Source organism: Lepisma saccharinum, chromosome 1 (genome assembly GCF_977018435.1).
Source record: "Lepisma saccharinum chromosome 1, izLepSacc3.1, whole genome shotgun sequence".
Taxonomy (NCBI): Eukaryota; Metazoa; Arthropoda; class Insecta; order Zygentoma; family Lepismatidae; genus Lepisma; species Lepisma saccharinum.
Genome location: NC_139229.1, coordinates 58915515 through 58929027, shown reverse-complemented (window position 1 = coordinate 58929027; position 13513 = coordinate 58915515). Strand labels below are relative to the sequence as shown.

General features: G+C 41.1%; 1 protein-coding gene across 2 annotated transcripts in view; it reads left to right on the top strand.

Moving 5' to 3' along the window:
* Positions 1–13513, top strand: part of LOC145996322 (lachesin-like) — a 414321-nt gene that overhangs the window by 170094 nt on the left and 230714 nt on the right. The gene's annotated exons all lie outside the window — the stretch shown is intronic.

Here is a 13513-nt window from a genome sequence, read left to right as displayed (position 1 = left end):
GGTTTACCAAAATAATATTTGGTATTGTTAACCAAAAAAATGTTTACGGCAAATAAATAGAACTTGACCAAATCTTTGGTACTGGTGAACAATTGTTTGGTTGATGCCTATTTAAACAAACTAATTGTTCACCACTACCATTTTTTTTGGTTAATCCAAACAAACATTTTTCTCTGTGTAGACTGTGTCCTGCTACTGTCGCAGATTACATTTCATGAGTGTTTGCCCAACAATACAACAAATTACATACAAAATATACAAAGATTAACATCATAATATACATGAAATTTGATTATAAAAGCACAAGTGCACATATAATAAAACTGGTGGAACCATTATGAATAAATTACTTAGGTATCCCTAGTTATCTGAGTGTGAGTCACTTTTTCATAATCTGCGTAAAGGTATCTTTCTCCGCCTGGGACGGAGCTATCCTATCGTGTTAATCAGGGGATTAGTGTGTGCTTGAGTTTTGGCCAAAATACGTTGCTTAGTGTTCCGGAGCGTCTCCTCAATCATGGGGTATTACAGGTCATCATGCATCTGTGAGATGCGGGTGTCCAAGGAATATGAACCTATCATACGAAGCGCTCGGTTCTGCACTGTCTGTGTCTTTTCATGATGGGTCTTGGCCATTTGAGTCCATATTGGGCTAGCATATAGAAGGATGGGGCGAACCATCGATGTAAAGAAGTGTTAGGCGCGTGGCAAAGGGAAGGGTTTGCGCACGCAACATTGGAGATAAGTAGCCGAGACGCTGGCAGGGGGCGCTTACAGGCTGCATCTGTATGAGGTCCAAACTTCAATTGGCGGTCCAGAAGGACGCCCAGATAATTCACCTGATCCCGATGCGGCACTCGGTGTTGGAATAGGATAACTATAGCTCGTTCAGGTGCATGTCCCAAGCCGAATACTGTTAGAAAACTCTTCTCTGGATTTTCTGACCTTCCATTTTTGAGACCATTTCTCAAAACGAGTGGTGTATTTCTTCAATTTATCCTCGCAGTTGTGGAGGCGCTTGTCCCAAACAAAGACGGCCGTGTCGTCTGCATAAGTGGCCAACATGCCTGTTTCAGGTGAAGGAATGTCTGCGGCGTAAAGAGCAAAGTGAAGTGAAGAGGGAACTGCACCTTGAGGGACACCGGCCAGAATTGGACGTGATGACGACTGGTGGCTGTTGATAATTATCACAAAACTTCTGCCAAAGAGGAAACTGGCCAAAATCTTACAATATGTGATCGGGAACTGCATCCGATGTTGCTTGTACAACAGGAGCCCTTGTAGCCAAACACTGTCAAAGGCCTTTTGTGCGTCCAAGAACAGTCCTAGTACTTTCCTGGAGAGGGCAGAATCTCTGGCAGTAAACTCCCTGCGCTATGGAAGTGAACACAGACAGATGATCGGAAAGGAGATCCGATTCCACGCAGGGAGTTGTGCTGAATCCAACTCTATTTGTGAAGACAACATCCAATATATCTGTTTGGCCTCGCCCTCTAGGATAGAAGGTGGAGTCAAGTGGTGCACTGATAGAAAACTCCGTCTGTGGATGGAGATCACATAGTCTGTTCCCAGCAGGGTTGGATACTCTAGAGTTCCAAGATGAATGTTTTGCATTGATATCGCCCCGGATCACTACGTGCAGAGCAAGGGTCTCAAGGCGCAGAATGTCATATTCGTTGAAGGGGGCCCGCGGTGTGCTGCTACGAGTATGATATTGGAAGTTTTGGTCTTGATCTCGATAATCAGGACTTCAAGATACGTCATGGCAGGGGTGGCAATCTGCAATACTAGAATGCCTTTTCGCAAAAGTATCACAAGTCCACCTTTCTACTGTCCTTGACGATCGAGGCGGAAGATTCTGTAGTGTGGGAGTCTCCAAGTCAGGTGAGGCTTCAGATGCGTTTCGTTGATCAATACTGCAGTAATGTTCTTTGAGCGGAGAAGATTTCTCAATTCCTGTGTCTGTTTTGTTAACCCGTTGGCATTAAAGATGAGCAGGTTGGTTTGTTTGAAGTATGGCTCTCTGTTAAAAGCATTCATGTTCTTGCATTTCAATTAATGTTTGAATAACTGGCGTGATCATCAATAACTTAGGCAGCTTCCCTAAGTTTTTGGAGACCCCTCTTAAGATGGGTCCATATTTTTGAGAAGTTCCATGATGACATCTGGTCGAGAAAAGAAGTGAAAAAGTAGACTTGCATTCGCTCTTATATAGTTTACAAGCGCGACAGCAGCGTAAGCGAGTGGCGATCTGCGGAACTAACTGATGTTTCGCTGCCATGTTGGCCTCTATTACTTGCCGATAATACTGTGTGGGGACCGACAGGAACTTGTACCTCGTGCTCGCAACGAAGCGTATTGCTCATAACGTTCATCCTAATTTTCTTTACTACTGTTAGCGCAATTGACTGACTACTTTGGACAGACGCGCAGGCCAGTGGAAATATATTTATATCGCATTAAAGTTTAGTTATTGTTTCAATCCTCTGACTTTACGTCTAAGTTGATCAGATATCTAAAGGTCGCTTGATGTAGATTGTTTATCCTCAAGGGCAGACAGACAGACTGATGGTGATAAACTATGTCGCGTTCAGCTATTATAGGATGGGTATAAAATCTAGAATCAATGGATAAAGCTTTCGCGCCTGGCTGAATGAGTTGCGTTTCTGACACTGGACTGGGAAAGAAGTTAATGTGGAAATGGGTACCACGGTCACCTGATCTCAACCCCACAATTTGAAATATGAGGTGCATGCTGTAAAAATCTATAATGTGGACCCAGGATAGGATAACCATTGTAACGGCTAAACTGGGTCCTCACATTTAGAAAGAAATTCAAGGGTGTATGTTGAAACGTTTGAGGAAAAGTGTTGAGTCTTGTGGCGGAAGTTTTTCATTAAGAAAACTTGGTTTCTGAGACACCAATTGTCATACAGGGAACGATCCAACTATCACATGAGGGTAATTTTACCAGTTTGGCCGAAGTCTAAACCTACACACTATTATGGCGTTGATGGCATGCTAGTATTATATACATTGTTATATATTAAAAATTTGCAAAAGCTTACTCTATGTTTGTTATTTGTTTGACATATGATTTGCCTACCTCTACAGGATGATAAAAATCACTTGATGTATTGCCTCTGGCTCGCAATGAAACAAAAACCAGCAAGTTAAGTGAATGGTAGCTTGTTGCTTTTTGAATTTTGTAGGAGAGCTGCGGTGCCTTTTTTGCCAGCTACCGTGGAGTGAAGAGAAATCAATGTGGAAGGTTTTGAACTCTGGACAACCTGACGCTCCGTTTCTAATACTCCAGTCAGAGAAGATGAAAAGCAGAACTGAAACCAGACGGCTTTGCTTGCGAACGGAGTATCCACAAAGCGATTTGAGAGGAAGGTAGGAAGAGTGGAGGAAGCCTTGCGTAATCAATACGGTTTGTAGGTCACCACCACCGTTCCCTATATTTTTTCAAGTCTCCCCCTCTCTCTCTATTCTCATCTACTTCTCTCTCTCCCCCCTTCTTATCTCTTTCATTCTAATCTACTTATCTGTCATCTCTCCTAACTCTCAATGACCTGACTCCCAGATGGCGTCCCTTGTAATTAAGAGCCTCAGGTCCGATACCCGGTGGAGGCATATAGTTTGATTTTATTTGATTTAGCTGATTTTCCTTCGCTTTTCTGTCAGTTTGGTCTAATTGCTGAGGATGAGTGATGATACAGTGCGTTCGTTTTGGCTCTGGGCCGAGATAGCGCGTGAACAACTATGAACAACTGTTATAACACAGGTTAGTAGCTACTCGTTATGAAATATAAATATAATTGTTTACATGCTAAAGATATGGGCGTAAATAAGCGAGACGTTACGGGACGAAAATGCCGGCATCTACGCCATGTCACGCTCTATTTCGGCCCAGAGCCAAAACGAACGCACTGTATAATGAAATTGAAGGAGTGACACTCATGCCCAGGCCGGGATTCGTACACGGGACCCCTGGCATTATAGCACGCTGTGCTACCAATCCGGAAAGCACATAGTGTTTCTGATCCTACTTTAAACTATATAGGTGTAGTCCCGATTAGCGTATCTGTGCATGAAGTGGAACAAAACGCAAAACCGATTTTCTGTGATCATCATCTTCTTTCTACACTATTCCTTCCTGTCTTCTAATCTCTTTGCTCCTTACATCTGCCTATTTCCTGTCTCTCTTTATCTGTGCAATTCTAGAAATATGTCTGCGCGCTATTCTATGTGTGCGTTCTTCTCTCCCCATCTCCTCTTCATCTTTCTCTCTCTATTCGTCTCTCCCTATCCCTGTTCTGCGCGCCAACCACATAGAGTGTATTTTTCAGAAGTTTTGTTACGATGGCTTGAAATTCCTTCATGTTGAAACACATTGAACGATTTTTAGGGCCTCCCATTTGGCGCAGTGGTAGCGTTGTCGCCTTGTAATGAAGGGGCCCCGGGTTCGATACCCAGGGGAGGCACATGGCGCAGTGGTTCGGATCCCACTTTAAACCGTAGGTTTAATCGGGGAAGGCCTTCAAATAAATTCTAAAGTAACTTATAGCACATGTAATACAACAAAAATAGGCTTTTCGTACGCCATCTTGAAGCATGTTGACTGATTTCTGTCTGATTCAAGACCAGTACGTAGAGGCAGTGACAATTTATCCTGAAAAATTCTAAATCGCAAGTAGAGGGGTCACAATACCGGGCTACTATAAATGATTCATTCGATTTCAAGATTTTCCAGAGTATTGCACATACAGATATGAATGATACATGACAATAACTGTAAACTCACAAAGTTTGCATCGTGATGCACCAGTTGGCAACACTAGTGCAGTGCCTAGAAAAAAGTTCTTATGTGTTGGAATATGCGAGATTATCATCTGTTATTGCAATGCAGCGTGCATTCAGAAGACAGTACAGAAAAACATGTAAACAGAGCATTTTGCGGTGGTATCGGCAGTTTAAGGACACTGGTTGCCTGTGTAAACAGAAAAGTACGGGTCGGCCAAGCGTGTCAGCTGAAACAGTGAAGAGTGTGTCATATGTAGAATGTGACGGAAACTTGGCAAGTTTACAGTTATTTTCATTTAGCTCATTCAATGTGAGGAAAACTTAGTGAGTTTACAGTTATTTTCATATATCATTCATATCTGTATGTGCAACACTATGGAAATACAGTGTTTTGAAATCGAACGAATCATTTATACAATAGTATTGGTGCCTTGCCTCAGTTTGATCACCTCAGCTCGTACACCACGCAGTTCAAATCTTCAATTGAGAGAGCACACAAAATTGAAAAGTATCTTAATCGTTGGATGAATAAATCGTGAATTAGCATAGCTATTAATCTCAGATCTTACACTACCCGAATTTGCAGCAAGTTTCCGATGTGGATGTTGAAAACAGTCATGTAAAAATACAGGAAATGTCGGCATATAGAGTGAATGTATGTCTGTATAAAGGAGGAAGGGGAAATAGCTCCACCACTAGAGTTGTTTGGCAAATTTAGAACATGACAGGACTAATGGTGGTGATATTTTATTTATAAGCTACAAGAGTTACGAGAAAGTTTAACTGCATGTGTGACGAGATGAAACCCTGTAGCATGTGGCCAGAGCCGGTCCGCGTGTGCATATACACAGTCTGAAAGTAGCAGAGGGTTCTCTTTCTCTAATGTTGTCCAATAATACTGACTTTAAATATTGATATGCCAAAGGGAAATGTGGGGAATTTGTTCAGTTTAATCTCTTGTCATCTTAGTTAATTTATATACAATGTTCTTTAAATTGAAGAGACTCTAATAAATGTCCCTCAAGGGTAGGGCACGGGTTTTAAGTGCCAAAAGTGAGAGAAATACATTTTATGGGGCTAAAGTATTAAAAATTATGTGCTGACAGGTTGTAGATTTGATTACGCTTGTCATATACCTTTTCATTTACACATAACGAATGCACAGTGCTTTCGTTTTATCTCTGGGCCGAGATAGCGCTTGAAGAACTTTGAACAACTCTCTTAACACAGGTTAGCGCTCGTTATGCAATATAGATATAATTGTCTACATGCTAAAGATATGGGCGTCAATAAGCGAGACGTTACGGGAAGAAAATGCCGGCATCTGCGCAATGTCACGCGCTATCTCGGCCCAGAGCCAAATCAAGCACACTGTATTTGTCTGGTGGTGGCGATTGGATTCCAAAATCGAGGGGGCAAGGTGCCAAAATGGGGGGGGGGGCAAAGACAGTATATTTCCCTTTGTAGATAAGGTTTAGCATAGTGCTGTGGCAAAGTGGCGAAAAGTGGGGTGGGGAGCAACAGTCCCCTCGCCCCCCTAATCGCCGCCACTTTGTCTGGTACTTTTCATAATCTTGTGAGAAAACCTAGAGAAAGTGTGAGAAAAGAGGGGAGATGGTGTCGAAAGTGCGCGAGATGGTGTGAGAAAGGGAGGAAGGTAAGGTGTGAAAGGGTGAGATGTAAGAGTTGAAGGCGACGAGAGTTGGGATAAGAAAAACCAAGAGATGGAATGGGTAACAAGGGAGAGATGAAATGAGAGAGGACACAATATGGTATGGGAAAGGATGAGATGTGATATGAGGAAGAGAGGTGGAGTGGGAAAGGGAAAGAAGTGTGATGTGGTGGGGCCGCAGATGGAATGATAAAGGGGCAGAGATTGAATAAGAAAGGACGAGTAATGGAATGAGAAAGTGTAGTGAGAAAAGGAGGGATAGGGTGTGATAAAAGTTGAGATGTATTGAGAAAGGACGTGATTTGGTGTGAGAAAGGGCTAGAGGTGAGATGTGAATGTGTTGAGATATGTAATAGGATGAGATATGGGATAAGAAAAGGCGAGCAATGGAATGAGAAAGGGCGACTAATGGGATGAGAAAGAGTGCGAGATGGAGTATGAAAGGGCAAGAGGTGGGATGAGAAAGGAGCGAAACAGAATTCAAGTGAGAAAGGGTACAAGTTGGAGTGGGAAAGCGCGATAAATAAAGCAGGAAAGGGAAAGTGAAGAAAAGAGTCACCCGATTTTACCTTTACACTTTGCATTTTGTTACGAAAGGTGGCAGCAAGCAGACAATCGCAACATGATCCACTCATTTCGTTCCCAGCTCGCTAACCACAACCATAAGGTGGTTCAATATTCAAATACAAATATACAATGTAAATGATGCGAATCATAGCAAAAGTATAGACTTTTAAACAAATAATTTGTTTTTATAAATGCTAGCGATCTCAACACAACATATATTAAAAAAAATCAAGTAAAGAGTAGCAAATACGTTTTACGATCACTCAAACTCAGGAGTTTACACGTGAACTGTGAAGTCGTTCGATACGGGAAATAGTTCTAACAAGGTGGCCACTTTGGACATTGATAAAATTCAAGTATAATTCCCGGTTTTCAAGGCAAACTTTCCAAAAATTCAAGGCTACGAGCAGAGACAGCATCTCTATTTCAGCCTTACATATTACCGTCTCTCACCATCCCCACACATACACATACAAATGTATTAAACAATATAAAGGGTCTGTGCGATTATAATTTGTTCAAAAACGTTAATTCAATTAAACGGCATATATAATATACGAGTATACAGGGTAATTCAAAATGAATGGTGCAACTTTGCACATTTATTATGGCGTTACTATTTATGATAGAAAATCAGTCAAGGCCTCAACATAAAGAAAAACTCTTGAAGTTTTATTCCCACTTAGCGGGCTTATTCTGCTTAGCCGATGCTCCACCAGGATCGCCAGTGTGGCAAAATGGCTAATGACCAGTAGAAGGCGGGTATTGTATTGTGTGTTGGAGCTAACGAGAACTGATTCAATCGCAATGGTGCACAGACATATCCGCATGCTTTTCGGTAGTAATACATCTGTTTCACCCTTCCGAAAGATTTGCCAAAGGTACAACTGTGAATCGTTAGTGCCTTCGAAACCGTTGACAACGACTTGCTGTCTCATGCATAGCATGTACTTGATTATCGTTTGCACCTTTTCTGCGTTACACGTGGTTCTCATGTTAAATATTTATAATGTGAGTAAAACTCCAGAGTTTTTCTTTATATTGATGCCTTGTCTGATTTTATATCATACGCAGCAACGTCATTATAACTGTGTAAAGTTGCGCAATTCATTTTGATTACCCTGTATATGCAAGTGCCATTTAACATACTCAGACTCGAAATACATCTGAAAACACGTCAGAAATGTTACGGGATATGTTAACCTGGGAACAATTGTTGATTGTATAAGAATTTCAAACTCAAATTTACCTAATAAATTCAAGATATCTTGCAATAATCTTCCGTCCATCAGATAGATTGTTCTGCAAAGGACACCAACAAGGCAAACGCATTTAGAGAATTCTGTTTTATTTTGTACGCAGCTTTGTTTTCTTTTTGTTCCTCGATAAAATAAAAGCTGAACTGTGAAAAACGTGTCTCAGAGCATTAATAGAATATTCAATAGGATTTGGATTTTTAAAAGTTGCAATTTTTCACGTCTAGGGAGAAAAAATCACGTAGAATTCCCGTAATTCCCGGTGAGTAGCCACCCTGTCTAAGTAACTTGTTTACACCCTTTCCGGGGAATGTCTGGAGCAAGCGAACGAAAACAAGTCCTCTGAGCAAGTAGTGACTCGACCAATAAACGCGTGAGGAAGGATGTAGTGGAGAGAGATAGTTAGTGCACCGAGGACAAAAATCGGCTGCAGCTACCAGCCGTTTGCAGCTGCGCGCACGGCTTTGTCCCGCCCGCTCGCTTTCTCCCCTTCTTTATCGTTATGCGCGGTCTTAGTCCACTGATTTCTGAGAGAGTATAAACGTTTCCAAGGTTGCACTGCTTTCACACATGTTGCCGATCATTGCACTATGTTGTAGCCCTGCGTACAGTGGCTGAATTCTTTGCCATGCATCTCTTCAATCGTACACTTTAGCTACCGACGAGTCCTGTTTACCAGAATTTTTCGGTGTTGCTGTTTTATCTGTGTGCAATTGTCTCCCTTAGTAACAACAACACGATCTGTTGCCTTTGAAACACTAATGACGACGACAGCACCTAGTATCTCCCAGCGTAGAAACGTACATGTCCTAGTGATTCTCGTGCGCCACATCTCTGCAGAGGGATCGTTCAGTTACACATTCTTAAGTGCGTATTTGTAACAACAAACTTGGTGTTATTTTACAGTATGACTGAGATTTTGAAGGAAATATGAAGTATCAGTAAAACCTTTGATCACACACACACAGAAAGACACACACACACTTAAGGACGAAGAATTCTTAAGCACTTAAGGTACTTTTTAGGCGAGGATGAAGAACAGGTAGTACAATCTTCTTTCCGTTACAACAAAGGTAGAGAGAGAGAGAGAGAGAGAGAGAGAGAGAGAGAGAGACAGAGAGAGAGACAGACAGACAGACAGAGAGAGAGAGAGAGAGAACGTTATCATAGAATAGAGAAAAGAATGATTGGAGAAGCACACACACACACACACACACAGAGAGAGTGAGAGAGAGAGAGAGAGAGAGAGAGAGAGATGGAAGAGGTTATTGAGGTAACGTCTTCAGGGAAAATGAGATTAGCTTTCTCCTGTGAAGCAACTGTTCCATTAAATAAATGTTAAGGACAAAATTTCCTGAAATTAAAGAAAACAAAGCCGTCCTTCCTTGCTGCAGAAAAGGGGTATCAAGTAAAATATCCTCAAGGGGAGGGGCGGCAAGGAACATTGTATATGCATATGGCTTCAGGAGGTAGCTATTTTAAGAGTCTCTACGCTTATATACACAGAAACCTAAATTATATTACTGATGGAAAGAAGAGACAGAATCGGTAGCTCGTAATAAGGGAACGAATTTATATGCAGTAAAAATGTGCTAAATATGTAGATACGTCTTTAGTTATTTTCACAAAAATATAGAGTTAAATATTGACTTAATATTGTAAAAATTTACCCTTTTTAATAACACTGAGGAACAATGAAATTTGCCGCGACAGGAAAACAATCTATTTCCATGTTTTTTAGGCTTGCTGAACACGAAAATGATGTTCGTTTTTCTCCACCACGTCTAGTTTTTGAAAAAAACACGAAATTGAAGTAAATGTGACAAAGCTTTTTTTTCGCCATAAGATATACAAGGATTCTTCAAGAGATCACGTGTGGCTGTTTTTCCTGCGTAATATGAAGAAAGCATTGTAACGACAACAAAAGGGCAAACTTTGTTTTTTATTTTGTTACCCGATATTATGAGAGAAAAGTCTTTGTTAAAGAGGCAAGGTGACTTATTCTACTGATTTTTTTTTTTGAATTGCGTTCTGTTCGCTGGAAGTGTAGGTTGTGTGTTAGGTTGTGCTTCATCGCGATTGTTTTGTGTACTATTTGAAAATAGTGCAGTGATACCTCGTAACTGTGTAAATTCACCCAATCTGTTTTACTATGTGTGCAGTGAATTCACGACAAAATCCCAACGAAACTCAATTACACCAATATTGAAGAAAGCTTACGAGCTGTATTTCGGATGCAAGATAAAGGGTGGGCGCCTCATGTCTGTTGCAGTAGATGCTCGCGATATTTACGAGGGTGGTTACATGGTACCCATCTATCTATGCCCTTTGCTGTTCCCATGGTATGGCGCGAACCTCAAGATCACGTTACTGATTGTTACTTTTGTTTAACTAATGTAACGGGATTCTCAAGAAAATCCAAAAAATCCTACAGTATCCAAATTTACCTTGTGCGATAAGACCAGTGCAACATGATAAGACATTACCTGTTCCAAAGCCACCATTGGAATGGTCTTTGGAAGAGGAAACAGAAACTTCCTCACATGAACCGATATCTTCTCTCGGACATGATCCTGACTTTCAAGAGTCACGGAAGACACCGCATCTTATCAACCAGCCAGAATTAAATGATTTAATACGTGACTTGAACCTTACATAGAAAGAAGCGGAACTGCTGGGTTCAAGACTGCAAGGGTGGAACCTGCTGGAACCAGGGACAAGTATTACATTCAGAAAACGTCAACTAAAATTTTGTTCCTTTTTTTCTATGAATGGGTCGCTGGTATACTGCAACAATGTCACTGGATTAATGCAGGAGTTAGGAGAAAACTATAAATCAGGCGAATGGAGGTTGTTCATCGATGCGTCAAAAACTAGCTTGAAGGCGGTCCTTCTGCATAATGGAAATGAGAAACCTTCAGTGCCAGTTGCTCATGCGAGTGAATTGAAGGAAACATATGAAAACATTGCTTTGATTCTCACAAGTGTTAGCTACGACAAACACCAGCGGAAAATCTGTGCTGATCTGAAGGTACTGGGAATTATTTTGGGGATGCAATCAGGTTTCACGAAATTCTGTTGTTTCCTCCGCCTATGAGACGGCAGAGGAAAGGACGTGCATTACAAAACTAAACACTGGCCTCCCAGAAAGTGTTGCACACCTGGAGAAAAAAGTGTCTCTCACAAACCTCTTATCGACGCCAACAATGTGTTACTCCCCCCCATTGCACATAAACTTGGGGTTAATGAAGACCTTTGTGAAGGCCATGAACAAAGAAGGAAAAAGGTTTGATTACTTACGAAGCAAATTTCCTGGTGTAAGCGATGCTAAAATAAAGATGGCATATTTGTTGGCCCCAAATCCGGGAGGTAACGAACGATCCCAATTTTGAAGAACTGTGAAGTGAATGTGAGAAAGCAGCATGGGGTGCGTTCAAGGGTGTGTGTCGCAATTTGATAGCAACCACAGGGCTCACAATTATTCTGAACTTGTAGAACGTATGCTGGCAAGATACAAAAAAGGAGGTGAAATATGTCTCCGAAGATACACTTTCTGTGTTCCCATTTACACTTTTCCCCCTCTAATCTGGGTGCAGTGAGTGACGAGCAGGTCGAACTCTTTCACCAACAAATCACAGAAATGGAAAAAACGTTATAAAGGCAGATGGTCTCCCAGTCAGTCTCAGATGTTCAACACGCCTGCTACAAGCGGAAATCATACAGAAATACGTTTTGAAGGTGCGTTACTTTTACTGTTTTCTTTAATGATTACTATTTTACTGCAACTGCAAATTTTAGTGCATGTCATAACTACATCATTTACAATCCTATTTGGTATTCTATGAACCCAATGTATTACTAAAATTCACACTATCACATTAAGGTTTGGAGCAATATGCTATATTTTACCCTTCTTTTAATGTGCGATGAAAAATTTTCAAAATGGTTTCCGCCAGAAATGGTACGTGATACAGCATTTTTGTTATGATTTTTTAAATCAGCGCACACGATTTATTAAAGATCACCTATTTTCATGAAGTGGCAAAACAAAAAGTTTTAATTTGTTCCTCAGTGTAATATAAGACACTACACAGGCTAAATATACGTGGGTTGTAAATAAATTTGTGGCATCACTGTCAATAAAAGGAGATAAAAGCATGCATATGCTATCAGGCAGTGAGTAATGTCAGTTGGGGCCCACGTCGATGTGTGGAGTACCAAAAGTGATCGGTGCAGAGGATGCTGTTGCGTACAATGCCGATACTACGTGGGGTGTAAATAAAGTAGTGGCAACACTGTCAAGAAAAGGTGTTAACACCATTCAAATGCTATCAGGCAGTGAGTAATGTCAGTTGTGGGGCATGTCGATGTGTGGAGTACCAAAAGTGATCGGTGCAGCGGATGTTGTTGCGTACGTACGAGGCTGAAACGAGCACAATTTTCATCACCGCCTTCAAACATGTTTGCCAAAGAAAGACATCGATTTTGGATCAAAATCCAGGTGGCCCGTGGCAAAAACACTAGTGTGTGGTCAGTACTTGCATGAAGCCTGTAGCAACAATACCTAGCCGCAGCTGATTGTTGCACATTATTAACAATATCGATAACCCGGCATTATGCAATTTTCCTCATTTTGAGGTTCATCTCACTGAAGCATCGCAACCTCTTCAAGAAATGCACATACGAAATTCGGCCTGATGCTGCAACGCAAATTGGCCCTGATACACTACTATTAACATATATATATATATATATATATATATATATATATATATATATATATATATATATATATATATATTTCTATTTTAATGTTTTTCTTGTTTTTTATGTTTTTTTTATTATTGTTTTTTTTATTATGATAATGTACCATGAAATGATCTGTACCATCTGGGCCTACTTCAGAAATGGGCCTAATTCTGCAGCATCAATGGCACCCACCTTAATCCGTCACTGCACTTACCCATTGTGCAACAATCAGCTGCGGCTAGGCATTGTTTCTACAGGATTCATGCAAGTACTGATCACACACCAGTGCATTTTTGCCACGGGCCACCTGGATTTTGATCCAAAATAGCTCTTACTTTGGCAAACATGTTTGAGGGCGGTGATGAAAATTGTCCTCGTTTCAGCCTCGTACGTACGCAACAACATCCGCTGCACCGATCACTTTTGGTACTCCACACATCGACATGCCCCACAACTGACATTA